Here is a 14,014-nt window from a genome sequence, read left to right on the forward strand (position 1 = left end):
AAGAAAAAAAAGAAAAAAAGATGAACTATGAGCTGTATGAGATTTATAGCACTTTGGAAAATCATGTTTCCTCTCTTATGCCTTCAAATATACATAGCAACAATGTAGTGGCAAAACTAATGTGGTAAAACAAATCTAACTGAATGTACTTGAAAGCATTGTCGTCGCATACCGATATGCTAGCGTATTGATTAGTGTCATCTCACTGCCAGTCATGGTCTGCTTCCGCCAAAGTATAACAAATAGTACACAACAACTAAAGTGTGACGTAAACAAGCGTTACCGTGAATCCTAGTGTCTGGTTTGACGTTACAGATTAAATACTTATTTATTTTCCATAATCGAGGTCCTTAAACCGAAATAAAAACAAATACACGAGTAAGTGGGGGTCATGGACCCTGGGCGTGAAATATTTCATGCATGTTTCCTCTACGTGTTTATAAGATATTCTGTTTTAATTACAGATAGGAATTTCGTTGTGACCAAACAACAAACAAAAACAAACACATTATTTTCTCTCTTTGTCCATGGGTGTACTTACTTAAATAACCAACCAATTAATTAACTTGTTTACGAAAGTCTTGAGCAACATGATGGCATGTATAACCATCTTATAAATTCACCCCCGCACAGACCGTAACGCTCGATAGCCTCTGCTAATGATCCTAGGCGAGGGGAAATACGTAAAAACAGACGGTCTGTTATTGAGCACATATATACACTGCGCAAGCTTTCATGGAATGGCGTTACTTTAAACTGTTATTGCACTGGTAGCACGAAGCCCCGCAACGCTTCCTCAATTTAGCTACGTAGCTTTTTATCTACTTTTACAAGATCGAATAAGTGTGTGAATTCTGCCCTGTAACAAGGGATATTTAACTCATGTTAACATTTTTGTTTGGAAAGCCAATCTGTGCGCGAGCTTCGATTCTTTTTGTAACGCCTCAAACAAACGGACAGAATGAGGACTCCGGAGCAACAGGAAGTCGCCGGGAAAGCCGCTGGATATTAGAGTGGGAATAACTAATCTATCTATAGACCTCATTTAAGGTCCATATATAAGCTCTCCGCTATATTCTAAACGCCGGAGACTGCTGCGCTGGAGCGAAGTTGTCGGAATCCCAACCTGTTCGACACGATGACACTAATATCTATCACTATTTTTATTTATGTAATCTGTTGTACTGCCATATATGGTCATCGATGTCCGGAATACCCATCACTGATCAACAATCTTATGGACCATGACTGCTCCAATCAACTTGTAGAGGTTCTACAGGTTTTGTGTTCAGAGCAATCGACAGGTAATTTTTTAATGTCTTATTGATTTCCTGATAAAAGTAAAAACTGAAAATACGGTTAAGTTCAATAATTATATATGTACGTCGTATATGTACCAGATAACATTGATTTGTCCATGTTTCTTGATGTTCAACCCGAAAATGTAGTATTACAGCTGACAAACAAATGTCAGCATTAAAAGTATACCATATTATTATTGTTTTCTAAAAAGTGCTAGTATTTGAAAACTGTATGTCATAAATGTTAAAAATTTATATTTATATCAAATTTAAAAATACGAACAATAAACAAAAAAGACAAAACGTTTATGAACATATTTCATTTTTGATACGCTTTATAGAGCTTTATGAATACAAAAATGAAAAATTAATGACATGGTGACAATTTGATCTTTCATACTTTCGTATGTTTTGTATTTAATACTCTTATTCCTTTAATTGATCCCATAATTCTTAATTGATTCCATAATTCTCAATTGATCCCATAATTCTTAATTGATTCCATAATTCTTAATTGATTCCATAATTCTTAGTTGATTTCATAATTCTTAATTGATTCCATAATTCTTAATTGATTCCATAAGAAATTGTCAACATTATCTATTTCTACCATTCGGACAACATCGGTAGGTTTATTGTTTAGTAATACTACTGATCATATAGTGCTATATAACAAACCTGACTCCCGTCAACAGTTTGTTACCTCAACTATTCAGAACAAACAAATAGACATATTATCTAGGAATTTAACTGGTTATTAACGTAATCTATATCTCCTGTTAGGAACAAACGATAGAGTTATATAGTACAACCAGGAGGTTTTCATTATTATTTTTCTTTGATATCATATCAAACCTACATTCTAAACTGAAAAACAAACGTACACGGATTTTTCTTTCAGATGAATGTGCGTCATAAAAACAACCAAACATTTTGATTGGTCATATTAAAAGAAAGATACTACTTAGAAATTTAAAAAAATAATTCCTCTGTGGTCATCTTTTTTAATGTGTAATTTTATGGAAGCATATACCGAGAAACCCTTGCTTACGAACCTCAACTCTCTCTCATAAAAAAAAACATGACAATTACTCAATAGTTCAGGGAAACAAATATTGCCTAATCATGATGGATACTTTTATTATACAAACGACATCTCGCATTTTTTTTCTGTATACATATTTATATATAAGAAATGTCTTAATGTAAAAGTAAATGTTCTAATCAAACTGTCAGATAAAAAGAACACGGTGTATATTAATATTTTATGATGATATAAATATGATAGCATGATTTTTGACAGGATACATCGTGCCATGTTCCGCATGTGTCTTTATCAATCACAAAATATGTTTCTGTGATCCAGATATAGTTATATATATATCCCCATTTATTAGTGTGTTTATCACACCTAAGTAGATATAAAACTCCGTACATCTAGTTCAAGTTCAACCTTAACACTTGTGTGACCATAATATCAATAAAGAGCTAACCGACCAGGACGCCTAATCACCTATTAATGTCAAATTTAAATCCCGTACATTTCTTAAATACGATAACTAAAAAAACGGATACATTATTGGAATCGGAATAATCACCACCAAACAAAAATATGACCGCGTTTATATGGTGAGATCAATTCAGATTTTTGTTTTCATTTTGACTTAATGCAACATTAACCAAATTAAACTTTATACTATCAAGTTTGGAAAGGTGACATTCACAAGTTAATAAATCGCGATGTATAGGAATGTATAATCAGTTAAATTGTATTTTTATATTTCGACTAATGCGAGCCATCAAAGGGATCAGTTCCCGTAGCTAGTAGATCGCTCACTCAAATTACTAATGCATGTTAAGCTTATTAGAACATGGATTAAAGAAGGCCAATAAAGAAACGTTCATATCGTGCGTTGAAATCTTCGCTATCTAAATACTCACTAGAATCAGTGTTCATCGTAATAAATTAAATTACTGAATAACATGTGTGATAATTGTAGATGACTTAACAAAACAACCATGGAGAGATAAACATTAGAATATACACTTCTTATGACACCACTTCTTATGACACGATTGTGTATATTATCTAGGTTATGCCTGCTAAGCAGTAAATGGGCTACCTATTTAATGTTGACCTAGCTACTATATCATCCCGAGTTTTTCCTATAAAGCGATTGAACTAACTATTTAATGTTAAGCTAGCTACTATATCATCCTGAGTTTTTATCATTAAGCGATTGAGCTGCCTATTTAATGATTAGCTAGCTACTATATCACCGTGAGCTTTTACTATTAAGCGATTGAGCTAACTATTTAATTTTAAGCTAGCTACTATATCATCTTGAGGTTTTTTTTATCAAGCGATTGAGCTGCCTATTTAATGATTAGCTAACTACTATATCACCGTGAGCTTTTACTATTAAGCGATTGAGCTTCCTATTTAATGTTTAGCTAGCCACTATATCATCCTAAGTTTTTACTATTTAGCGATTGAACTGTCTATTTAATGTTAAGCTAGCTACTATATCATCCTGAGCTTTTACTATTAAGCGATTGAGATGCCTATTTAATGTTTAGCTAGCTACTAGCTACTATATCATCCTGAGTTTTTATTATTAAGCGATTGAACTGTCTATTTAATGATTAGCTAGCACACTATATCACCGTGAATTTTTACTATTAAGCGATTGGGCTAACTATTTAATTTTAAGCTAGCTACTATATCATCTTGAGGCTTTTTTATTAAGCGATTGAGCTGCCTATTTAATGTTTAGCTAGCCACTATATCATTCTAAGTTTTTACTATTTAGCGATTGAGCTGCCTATGTAATGTTAAGCTAGCTACTATATCATCCTGAGCTTTTACTATTTAGCGATTGAGCTGCCTATTTAATGTTTAGCTAGCTACTATACCATCCTGAGTTTTTACTATTAAGCGATTGAGCTGCGCATTTAATGTTTAGCTAGCCACTATATCATCCTAAGATTTTACTATTTAGCGATTGAGCTACATATTTAATATTTAGCTAGCTACTATATCATCCTGAGCTTTTACTATTAAGCGATTGAGCTGCCCATTTATTACTAAACTAGCTACTATATCATCCTGAGTTTGTTAACTATTAAGTGATTGAGCTGCCTATTTAATGTTAAGCTAGCTACTATATCACCATGAGCTTTTACTATTAAGCGAATGAGCTGCCCATTTCATGTTTAGCTAGCCACTATACCATCCTGAGTATACTTACTATGAAGTCATTCAGTGGTCCATTTCATTTTTCTGAACCACCATTTATATCTCTCATCAAATATGATATTTTGTTTAGAAATCAAAGTCTTTATTTTGTGAATTATATCGTAATGGCAAATATCAAATATTATAATGTTTTGATATATTTACCTTATATTGGATCGAAAATGTTTTAAATCTGCATCAGTAAGGGAAGTTAGTGTTGTTGTACACAACAACGGGCCAACACTTTACAGATGATTCAACAAATCTCTCATTCCACTGATCCCATATGTTAGCTTCGACACTTCAGCTGTTATTATGTGGACATCATTTTGGCGATAATGGTACAATAAGAGATATGTAGATATTATGAGAATATAATATTTATGAATATCAAGCCATGATGACATAACAATAACTTGTAATAAACAGCCGAAAACACCCGAAGGCAGTTACTTGCAAGAAACCACATTTATTCCCAGAGAACTATACGGTTTTAAATTAGCAATATAGATGTGTATATCTGAGTGTGTGTTTCATTTCAATGACATTGTTTAGATAAATCAATTCTATTTACCTTCGAATTTTCTCTTGTGTATAGTTAAGTTATCATAAAATATATTTATTATGAAAAATATAGACAATTTTCAACACACACGTTCCAAACACGTTTATCCATCTAAATCTTCAAAGATAGAAGAATGGTTATGAATGTTTTACCCCATTTCACGTTGCAATCGAAAATTCTGGGCACTTTCAGCTGTTTAATTATTAACGTTCGTTTGCTCTTGATATCAACACAATATCGATCCATCGAGCTAGGTGGAATACCTCTCTAAGTATAACCGTATTATTACTCCAATCCCTTATAGAATGTTTTTACATTGGATCGGAATGACCTCGACCTGCACACGTGCCAAAGTCGTCTATGATTATAAAAACAGGCGTATGTATATGTTTTTAATGTATTAAGGGCCACAGGTGTTTAATATCTGACATTTATTACAAGCAGTGGATCGAGGAGGTCCTATATTTTATGATTTACACACATAAGTAAAGTAAGGTTTTCAGTGCAGATTACTTACTATTTGACAGCTATTTATTAGTGTGCACAATCATTATTGCCAGGTTCGTCACATTCCTTGTTTGTATTCGTGCTATTTCTTATAAAAAATAAAATTCAAACGGCAGATGATGATCTGTTTCACTGTTGTTTGCTTTGATTTTTTAACAGAGGCGTCAAAGTTGAGGTTTTAATTTGATCTAGTTGTTTTGTTATGTTAGAACACTGCTCATAATTTTGATTCGCGTTTGTAATTTAATGACCTTTTGAGGGGTAATGCCGTATAATTTGTCAATCAGTTATCAATTAGTATTGTTACGCATTGAAATATTTAAGTGAAGGGGAAACTTAATTATTAACACGCTAACTAAGCAGGAAACATCACAAACTTTGTCCAAAACGTTGTTCTTATAAGCGAGGCAATTTAGAAATAAAAGAAACATTTGGTACAAAATTAGTATTTTGTGTACACTGTGAAAAAATTGGTGATTTTGGGTAACTTTCAATTACTTATTTAACTCTTATTTCGATATTTTATCAACAGGTACGGTGGGGAGCCATGGTCGTGTCAAGCGTGACCAGGCGATGACAAATCTCGTGTGTGACTGCTGTATACGGAGCTGTAGTGTCCAGAAACTTCAAGAATACTGCTGGCTGACGTAGTGGCATGTGCGCCATCGACCGGAACCGGATGTGGAGAGTGTGAATATGAACTAATTTGTTTTACAAGTAATGACACGATGATAATGTGATCTATCAAGAACAAAGACATTTAACCAGAAAAGGAAATATAAGAGATCGAACAGTGTAGGAGAGCTGACGAGAATTATATGAACGGTGCTGAAAGTCTAGGAGAAAAAATGCTGAAAACCTGGCAAGGATATCATAACATTAAAACATTACAAAAAGTGCTTCTGCCATCTCAAATTAAAGAACGTGATGTTATAATATATATACACGTATGCTTATTTTCATTATCACATGCTTTCAATAGAAACATTATCTTGTTAACCCGTCGGTCAACATTGACAAACTCCGATTATCATAAGCATGGCATTTAATCATGGAAATGGTCTGTTTTGTGTATTTTGTTGTTGTTATAGTCGGAAAAATACTCTTAGAGTTTTCTGATGTTTTTAAATTATATCAATATACCCGAATCATCTACAGTGTGATTTTTATTTTAATTCACTATCATCATTCTAATCGTTATTAGTATAAAAACAAGGCGATTCATAACATAGATACAGAATAAACCGGCAAAATGGTAAGATAAACGTTTGCGTTACGCAACTGTACGCACAGGTTTCTAGACTAAACGAGGTTGGATATAGACAGGTAACAGGGATATAAGCGAATGTCGCATTTATACANCTGTCGCATTTATACAAGTTTCTAGACTAAACGAGGTTAGATATAGACAGGTAACAGGGATATAAGCGAATGACGCATGTATACAGGTTTCTAGACTAAACGAGGTCTGACATAGACAGGCAACAGTATATGTGTTGTTTTCTACAGGTTTCCAGACAAAGATAGTTCGAGAAAACACCAGGTTAAATCTGTATCTATACCATTGTGATAAGCCGATGAAAATTTTACTTCATCACTGGAATTTCAAATTTAATCCAAAGACTCCCAACCCTTCCATACCGTATTTAATATTCAGGATTTTTCACAGTTCTAAATAACATCAAGTGATGATGCGGCACCCCATCCTTATTTTACGTTTCGTATTATATTGCAATCAAATATCAAACTCGCAGTGTTTAATCAGATTTTTTCAATGGGTGTCATTAAAGAGGTGAATTTTCTCATTATTGACCGATTAGGCCAGATACTGCTCCTTTCTTAAAATAAAAACATTCTGTGCCGTTTCTGATTTAATTGCTAGAGACACATTTAATGAATGATTCTATGTAGTCCAGCACAGTTATAATAGTAAAAACACAACAACGTATATCTCTTAACATGGCAGCAAACAAACGTTTACATACAAAAATAATTATACATCAATCTTTAAAAGACTACTCCTCAAACACTGTCCAAGATATTTTAATTTGACATGGATTAACCCTGAACCAATAAACTTCATTGTTGTATATATCAGCAAGCACTTGCAGCTCAAGATGTTGCTTTCACAAAAATGCAACGAACAGAAAATGTAATGGATTCCTATAAAATATCACAAAAAGTCCATTCATGTAACAGAACGCTTGGATAAATGTATTGGTATTCAGACTCATTCTCAAATGAAACCTACAGCACTCCCGCCGGGTCACCATTCTGATGTGCTAACAAGTATATCTTTACACCGCCAAATGAAAACCTACAGCACTCCCGCCGGGTCAACATTCTGATGTGCTAAGAAGTATATCGTTACATCGCCAAACTGAAAACCTACAAAAAAAAAACGCCGGGTCACAATTTTGATGTGCTAAGGAGTATATCTTTACCCCTCCAAACAGAAAGCCTACAAAAAAAAACGCCGGGTCACAATTTTGATGTGCTAAGGAGTATATCTTTCCTCCGCCAAACTGAAAACCTACAACACTCCCGCTGGGTCACCATTCTGTTGTGCTAAGGAGTATATATTTACACCGCCACACTGAAAACCTACAACACTCCCGCTGGGTCACCATTCTGTTGTGCTAAGGAGTATATATTTACACCGCCACACTGAAAACCTACAACACTCCCGCTGGGTCACCATTCTGTTGTGCTAAGGAGTATATCTTTACGCCGCCAAACTGAAAACCAACAGCACTCCCGCCGGGTCACCTTTCTGATGTGCTCAGAAGTATATCTTTACACCGCCAACCTGAAAACCTACAACACTCCCGCCGGGGCACCATTCTGTTGTGCTAAGGAGTATATATTTACACCGCCACACTGAAAACCTACAACACTCCCGCTGGGTCACCATTCTGTTGTGCTAAGGAGTATATATTTACACCGCCACACTGAAAACCTACAACACTCCCGCTGGGTCACCATTCTGTTGTGCTAAGGAGTATATCTTTACACTGCCAAACTGAAAACCTATAAAAAAAACGCCGGGTCACAATTTTGATGTGCTAAGGAGAATATCTTTACACCGCCAAAATGAAAACCTACAACACTCCCGCCAGGTCACAATTCTGATGTGCTAAGAAGTATATCGTTACATCGCCAAACTGAAAACCTACAAAAAAAAAACGCCGGGTCACAATTCTGATGTGCTAAGAAGTATATCTTTAGACCTCCAAACTGAAAACCTACAACACTCCCGCCGGGGCACCTTTCTGATGCGCTAAGAAGTATATCTTTACACCTCCAAACTGAAAACCGACAACACTCCCGCCAGGTCACAATTCTGATGTGCTAAGGATTATATCTTTACACCGCCAAACTGAAAACCCACAACACGCCCGCCGGGTCACCATTCTGATGGGCTAAGGAGTATATCTTTACACCTCCAAACTGAAAACCTACAAAAAAATACGCCGGGTCACCATTCTGATGTGCTAACAAGGATATCTTTACACCGCCAAACTGATAACCTACAACATTCCCGCCGGGTCACCTTTCTGATGTGCTAGGAAGTATATCTTTACACCGCCAAATAGAAAACCTGCAACACTCCCGCCGGGTCACCATTCTTATGTGCTAAGAAGTATATCTTTACTCCGCCAAACTGATAACCTACAACATTCCCGCCGGGTCACCTTTCTGATGTGCTCAGAAGTATATCTTTACACCGCCAACCTGAAAACCTACAGCACTCCCGCCGGGTCACAATTCTGATGTGTTAAGGATTATATCTTTACTTCGCCAAACTGAAAACCTACAACACTCCCGCTGGGTCACCATTCTGTTGTGCTAAGGAGTATATCTTTACACTGCCAAACTGAAAACCTACAGCACTCACGTCGGGTCACAATTCTGATGTGCTAAGGAGAATATCTTTACTCCGCCAAACTGAAAACCTACAGCTCTCCCGCCGGGTCACCTTTCTGATGTGCTCAGAAGTATATCTTTACACCGCCAACCTGAAAACCTACAACACTCCCGCTGGGTCACCATTCTGTTGTGCTAAGGAGTATATATTTACACCGCCACACTGAAAACCTACAACACTCCCGCTGGGTCACCATTCTGTTGTGCTAAGGAGTATATATTTACACCGCCACACTGAAAACCTACAACACTCCCGCTGGGTCACCATTCTGTTGTGCTAAGGAGTATATCTTTACACCTCCAAACTGAAAACCGACAACACTCCCGCCAGGTCACAATTCTGATGTGCTAAGAAGTATATCTATACACCGCCAAACTGAAAATCGACAACACTCCGTGATCCGTCGGGTCACAATTCTGATGTGCTAAGAAGTATATATTTACACCGCCAAACTGAAAACCCACAACACGCCCGCCGGGTCACCATTCTGATGGGCTAAGGAGTATATCTTTACACCTCCAAACAGAAAGCCTACAAAAAAAAACGCCGGGTCACAATTTTGATGTGCTAAGGAGAATATCTTTACTCCGCCAAACTGATAACCTACAACATTCCCGCCGGGTCACCTTTCTGATGTGCTCAGAAGTATATCTTTACACCGCCAACCTGAAAACCTACAGCACTCCCGCCGGGTCCCCATTCTGATGTGCTAAGGAGTATATCTTTCCTCCGCCAAACTGAAAACCTACAGCACTCCCGTCGGGTCACCTTTCTGATGTGCTAAGGAGTATATCTTTCCTCCGCCAAACTGAAAACCTACAAAAAAAAACGCCGGTCACAATTCTGATGTGCTAAGAAGTATATCGTTACATCGCCAAACTGAAAACCTACAAAAAAAACGCCGGGTCACAATTCTGATGTGTTAAGGATTATATCTTTACTTCGCCAAACTGAAAACCTACAACACTCCCGCTGGGTCACCATTCTGTTGTGCTAAGGAGTATATCTTTACCCCTCCAAACAGAAAGCCTACAAAAAAAAACGCCGGGTCACAATTCTGATGTGTTAAGGATTATATCTTTACTTCGCCAAACTGAAAACCTACAACACTCGCGCCGGGTCACCATTCTGATGTGCTAACAAGGATATCTTTACACCGCCAAACTGATGACCTACAACACTCCCGCGGGGTCACCATTCTGATGTGCTAAGGGGTATATCTTTACACCGCCAAACTGATAACCTACAACACTCCCGCCGGGTCATCATTCTGATGTGTTAAGAAGTATATCTTTACACCGCCAACCTGAAAACCTACAGCACTCCCGCCGGGTCAACATTCTGATGTGCTAAGAAGTATATCTATACACCGCCAAACTGAAAATCGACAACACTCCGTGATCCGTCGGGTCACAATTCTGAAGTGCTAAGGAGTATATCTTTACACTGCCAAACTGAAAACCTACAAAAAAATACGCCGGGTCACCATTCTGATGTGCTAACAAGTATATCTTTACACCGCCAAACTGATAACCTACAACATTCCCGCCGGGTCACCTTTCTGATGTGCTCAGAAGTATATCTTTACACCGCCAAACTGAAAATCTACAACACTCCGGGATCCGTCGGGTCACAATTCTGATGTGCTAAGAAGTATATCTTTACACCGCCAAACTGAAAACCTACAACACTCCCGCCGGGTCACCATTCTGTTGTGCTAAGGAGTATATCTTTACACCGCCACACTGAAAACCTACAACACTCCCGCCGGGTCATCATTCTGATGTGCTAAGAAGTATATCTTTCAGGGTAAGAGCATTTTATTTCGGTGACAGATTTATAAATTAAGAACGATTTATTTATTGCAGTTTTATAGGGAATAAAGCTGTCCTATGTAAAAACAATCAAAACTACGACAATTGCTTATTCATAGGATACAAAGTTAGGTAATTGTTGCAATTTTGGGATATAATTGTTTTAACCCTTATCTATTACCTTACTTTCCTACCTCGCAAAACATTTCATTTTGGTATGTTCAATTATAAGAACCACAAGCAGCAGTCCCATAGTTTCATCCTGCGTTGACTGTCTCACACAGAGACGATGATGCTGAGTTGGTATGGCTTTGTTACGTTTGACGTTGTGGATCGTAGTGAACCTGAAACATTTTATAAAATAAGTTTCGAATCACACCAAAGATTGCTTACATGGTGAGGAAAATCATGTAAAACTACCGGTTTCACAAATAATTTTAACGTTTTTAAAGAACCTACTTCATGCAGCAAATTAGAAACATCAGCTTATATTTTTTAACATTTACATTTGTTCGGCATTTAAGTTCTGTACTGTAGTATCGTATATATAGACAGACTATCTTTATGTCATCACCAAAAAGGTTTTGCTCAGTCAAAGTCAATTATAATCACACTGTCTTATTAATACATAAATGATTACAATATGTAAGGATTCTCCCATATTTACCTGGAGATGACACACGGGATCAGTATAAGGTTCTCCACTTGCCAAGTAAAGAAGTATACTGATTTTATTCATTTTTTTCCAAACACTGATACGTTTGTATGTGAAATAGAATACAGAGCGGATGACCGAGAGATACATTTATCAATATTATTTAAAACATATCTATAAGGCACTATAATCTACTCCGGTGAATTGGAAATTACAATGGATGGTAGTATGTCGTTTTATTTAGTCTGGTATCCAACTTTTACCATAAAAAATATCGAACCCCTTTATTAAACATTTCCAACAGACATTTCGGAAAGTTTTAAGCTATCTTAAGTTACTGGGACAACTTTCTATCATTCATTATACCGTTGAATAGATAGCATAAAAGTTAAGGAATTTTGCAGCTCCTCTCAAATTCAAAGAGGCGGCGTTTGGTTTCACCTGCGTGTTTTTCTTCATCCTTAACTCATTCACCCCTGGAATTTCATAACGAACTATTCCAACCATTGAATCGGAAGAGTTCAAATGTGTCTTCAGGGGTGAATGATTTAATGTAGAAAAGCATGCTGTAATACATGTAGATTGGATAAGGAGAAATTGAAACTACTCGGGAATAACTTCCGAACAAGATGTTATGAGGTAACAAGACCAAGAAACCACGGATAAACAGAGACATACAGAAAATCATCCGACGGCAGAAGACACTGCCTAAGAGACAGGTTGACTCCAGGAAACCTGCAGACATTGACTCATACATCAAGACCAAAGCAGAGAAGTAGAAGGGGGCTTTCCAGACCCACTGAAAATATGTAGAGGGAGTCATATAGGTTGTGAATATAATGGGTGGTCTTTTAAACAGAAACGCTTCTGCAGCTACATCAGATCATATATTGCATCTCTACAGGCCAAAGGGATACTGTTATTGGAACCTGTGGACAAGGCAAACGTACTGAATTGCCAGTACCATTTCGTGTTCACGAGGGAGGACGAGTCAGACTTTTCAAGGCCAACAGAGGAGCCATTCCTAATAATGACGGATATAAAAAAGCACCATAAAGAGTTTCCGAACTACTTGCTAATGTTCATCCCTAGAAGGCTTCAGGTCGAGATCTCATTCCGGCGCAATAAATCAAGGAAACAACAGGGGAGTTCGTGTTCCTTTCCAACTATATTTTGTGTTCTCCTCCAACTATCAATTGGAAGACTGCGAATGAATCACGTCTGTATGAAAGGAAAACGTTTCAAAGCCAGCCAATACCGCCCAGTCTCACTCGCCTGTTTATGTTGTAAGATCCAAAAATAAATACTCGTGAGTTTCGTTATGAGGAACTTGAAGGACGACCAGAGCAGGGCTTCGACCAACGACCTGCCTTGTTGTTGTGTCTGCTGGGATGAAGATAATGCTTGGGTCTATTACGATATGATGGTGTATACTTTTGTAGATATGTTTGGTACAAATCAGGCGCGTAGCTACCATGTAAGCCAATAAGCCCGGGCTTGCACATGATTTTGACAAGTATAGGTTTTCATAATGTTTTTATCCTTGCTGATACTATAAAGTGGAGTTTAAGTTTTGAATATATAGTATACATATGTAATTCCTCAGATATGATACATTGTTAATAGTTAGTGGGGCAACCTCGCTTTTCGAAATGCCCAACAAATAACAGGAGCAAGTATAAGGAACCAGTCACAAAGCACAAACAGAAGACGAAACTGTGTGGGAGACTGAGTAAAGGTGACAGTGGGGGTAACATCGCTTCCCAATTAACTCGGATCAGATTATGAGTAAGACAAACCCAATTGCATGTTNCAAGCTACGCACCTGCAAATGTATGTAGTCTACGTATTTTTAATGAGGGCCAGTCCGGCTAGTGTGTATCGTGCTGCTCTGCGTTGTGGTGAATAGTGTTGTGTTGTGTCGGTCCCATGAAGTGTGTCGGTCCCATGAAGAGCAGCTTTCCATTATGTGTGTTACTATTGTTTGCCATACTTCTTCTTTTATA

General features: G+C 37.1%; 1 long non-coding RNA gene across 1 annotated transcript; it reads left to right on the forward strand.

Annotated features, from left to right (window-relative positions):
- The first annotated feature begins 842 nt into the window (after positions 1-842).
- On the forward strand, positions 843-6,764 carry LOC110451561. Its single transcript, XR_002463092.1, has 2 exons — positions 843-1,304; positions 6,144-6,764. It is a non-coding gene; the product is annotated as an uncharacterized LOC110451561 (long non-coding RNA).
- The last annotated feature ends 7,250 nt before the right edge of the window (positions 6,765-14,014 follow it).

This window comes from Mizuhopecten yessoensis, unplaced genomic scaffold (genome assembly GCF_002113885.1).
Source record: "Mizuhopecten yessoensis strain PY_sf001 unplaced genomic scaffold, ASM211388v2 scaffold6135_1, whole genome shotgun sequence".
Lineage (NCBI taxonomy): Eukaryota > Metazoa > Mollusca > Bivalvia > Pectinida > Pectinidae > Mizuhopecten > Mizuhopecten yessoensis.